Here is a 3,727-nt window from a genome sequence, read left to right on the forward strand (position 1 = left end):
TCACTTTCCTGCATTGGAGAAGGAAATGGCAACCCACTCCAGTGTTCTTGCCTGGAGAATCCCAGGGACGGGGGAGCCTGGTGGGTTGCCGTCTATGGGGTCGCACAGAGTCGGACACGACTGAAGTGACTTAGCATATACAATATTAAAATGTGCAACTTGAACTTAATTATTAGGGGAAAGCAGGAGTTTTGAATGTGCAACTTTATTAAGTTGAATAACAGCCCTTATTTCCACAAATGAAATTCTGAATAGTCTTTGGCACATACAAAATCCACCTCTGAATGCCCTTTTTTTCCTTCACTAAAAATTCTCATCGATATAATCAAGAGGGTCAACTAGCATAGAGACATTAATTATAAATCTCAAATCTTTAATATAGGGTTTTGACCTTGGAGAATAGGTTTGTAGAAATTTACAATATCAGCACAAATCGACTCAGCTATATGTATAGTACAGCAGACTTAAGATGATGGTACACACTCCTTTGCTCCCCGAGATTATCTTCCTAATGTACTCTTATTTCAGGAATCTACATGTGAAGTAGGCAAAAACAGAGTTGTTTTGTTGATAGAGACTAAGATAGAGCTGTGGTTGAATTTGGCTCTTGGTTGGTCTAACAGAAATCCAATGTTAGGGCTTAAGGTATCCTTAGCAATTTTACTCTTGGTAATCTACTGATTAACTGGAAGTGAAATATTTTTCTTTTATCCTGAACTTAAAGATTTATAGGGCCAGCTCTATAGATAACTCATGCAAAATTCTTTCTTTCAGAAACTTTTGATTTTAAATTGTGTCTTGCAGTTATATTTTCTAGAGATATTATAATTAAACTTTCAATGACTGTCTTTTATTCTATAAATATTTCTTTTGTGTCACATTAATTTTACAGCAAAATAATATTGTGTTAAATAAATTGATTTAAGATATAATTACAGATTATAGTTTTCCATCCAAAAGAGATGAAAATGTCAAGTTGTGGGTTCAGCTTCTGGAACTCTCTTTTTTCAATTCACAAATAGACGGATTCTAGATTTGAGGTTATGTTATTTAAAAATGGAAAGGTTGATATAATCATAAATCTGCATGCTGCCATATTTATTTCTCAGCAATCAATGCAATAAAGTATCTGACTTTTGTAGCTCTAAATCGAGTACATCCAAGCTATTTATTACTATTCACCATTGTCATTCATCAGAATAAGCTATCTGTTCATACCCCTAAAATATTACATATTAATGAAGTCCCAGTGATGCAATATTTCTGAAGAATAGCAAGTTAATACTATCATGGTTAAGCTGCATTATATTCAGTTTATATTTGATTTAGGAAGTTCTTTCAACTTCTTGCCTAGTTTCTATGTAAAGAAAATAATAGTTTTGTTGTAGCATAGCTGTTATTTTAAAACTTCCTCAAAAGATGAAAGACATTAGATACCTGTTAACATTGGGCTCTTTAGGAAGCAGCCTCTGAAATGAGGATTACGGACTGATTTTAGATGTATCTGTTGTTGAAAATAAGCCATGTGGAGTTTATAGCTAACCCCACAAGAATAATCATAATTTAGGTGCCTTGACTTCTCGAGCAAAATCTTCAGCAGAAATTTTATTCCACTGAAAAAATAGCAGCTGGGAGTTCCCTTGTGGCCTGGTGGTTAGGATTTGGGCTTTCATTGCCAGGGTCTGGGTTCAATCCCTGGTCGGGGAACTGAGAGTTCACAAGCTGTGGGGCACAGTAAAAAAAAAAAAAAAAAGCAGCTGGACACTCTTGAGCTCTAACAGTAAATGAGCATCTGATCATGGAACATGAATTAACCACATGGCCAGAGCTGACTATCTTGAGTTGGGCTCTGTTACACTTTTCAAAACATAAGGTACAATGGGCCCAGCAATTTATTTTAAGACAGAAGTGGTCCATGTGGCATCAGGCGAGCAGAGTCACACTTCTCCCAATAGCCAGGACTTTGAGGATGATGTATCTGGTTATCTACTTTGTCTGGAAAATGATGTGATATAAATGAGAATGTATATGTAGACTCACAGGCTGTGGTGACTGTCTTGGCTGGTTGTTCAGGGATCCAGAAGGAGATGGATTAAAAGATTAGAAACAAAGGAATCTAGGGAAAAGGCATATAGATAAACCTGTGAGATATGAAGATCTTTCCAGTAAAGATCATAAGAGTTATGCATACCTTGTGTCTCTATTTCCTCATTTCCCATGTTCTTCACTCAGTCTTTCAACCCCATCACTTTACTATTGAGGTCACTAATGGTCTCTGTCTTGCCAAATCCAAGGTCTGTTCTTCACTTTTATTTACTTGATCTCAACAGCATTTGACATTAATGGTCACCTTCTTTGTTCTTGAATTAAGCTTTTTCACATTTTTTCTAGGATATCTAACTCCAAGGGAGTTAACTCTTTTATTATCATGAATATTAGTTTTCAGTTATTTTTTTCAGGTTTCTCATTTTCCTTCTGTCCCTTAAATGTTATTGTCTAATGTTGAAACCTTTGCCTTCTTCTCTTATCTATGTATGTTTATTCATTAGCTGATATTACATAATCCTACAGCTTGAGATGTCATTTACAGCTCTCAGTCCTCCCTGAGCTCCAGATCAGAATATTCAACTGCCTGCATGCTATCTGCACTTGAATGAATAATTTGTTGTTGTTGTTCAGTCACTAAGTCTTGTCCGACTCTTTGCAACCCCATGAACTGCAGGACACTTTCCCTGTCCTTCACTGTCTCCCTGAGTTTGCTCAAACTCATGTCCATTGAGTCAGTGATGCCATCCAACCATCTCATTCTCTGTTGCCCTCTTCCCCTCTTGCCCTCAATCTTTCCAGCATCAGGGTCTTTTCCATTGAGTTGGTTCTTTGCATCAGGTGGCCAAACTATTGGAGCTTCAGCTTCAACACCAGGGCTTCCAATGAATGAATAATGCTGCTGCTGCTAAGTCACTTCAGTTATGTCTGACTCTGTGCGACCCCATAGACGGCAGCCCACCAGGCTCCTCCATCCCTGGGATTCTCCAGGCAAGAACACTGGAGTGGGTTGACATTTCCTTCTCCAATGCACGCATGCATGCTAAGCCGTTTCAGTCGTGTTCAACTCTGTGTGACCCCATAGACGGCAGCCCACCAGACTCCTCTGTCCACAGGATTCTCTAGGCAAGAATATTGGAGTGGGTTGCCATTTCCTTCTCTGTGAATGAATAATGGGTATGCCTAAATTAAAATGTGTAAACTGGAACTGTGACTTCCCTGGTGGCTCAGACGGTAAAGCATCTGCTTACAATGCAGGAGACTCAGGTTCGATCCTCGGGTTGGGAAGATCCCTTGGAAAAGGAAATAGCAACCCACTCCAGTACTCTTGCCTGGAAAATCCCATGGATGGAGGAGCCTGGTAGGCTACAGTCCATGGGGTCACAAAGAGTCAGACACGACTGAGCGACTTCACTTTCACTTTCAAACTGGAACTGTGGCTTTCCCTTTGGAAACTGATTCTCTATGGAGTCCTCATTGAATCTTCTCCATCATATATCACATGTGTCCCATCAACATCAAATCTCACATTTACACTCAAGATACAGCATAAACTCAACCCCTTCCCACGATCTGTCAACTTCCCCAGGCTAAGCCTATTAAACTCCACTGAAAGCTAATGTACTGACACCCCACAGTTCATTTCTTGCTCTGCTATAGTCATTTCTCAACATAGTCATCT

This window comes from Bos javanicus, chromosome 4 (genome assembly GCF_032452875.1).
Source record: "Bos javanicus breed banteng chromosome 4, ARS-OSU_banteng_1.0, whole genome shotgun sequence".
Classification (NCBI taxonomy): domain Eukaryota; kingdom Metazoa; phylum Chordata; class Mammalia; order Artiodactyla; family Bovidae; genus Bos; species Bos javanicus.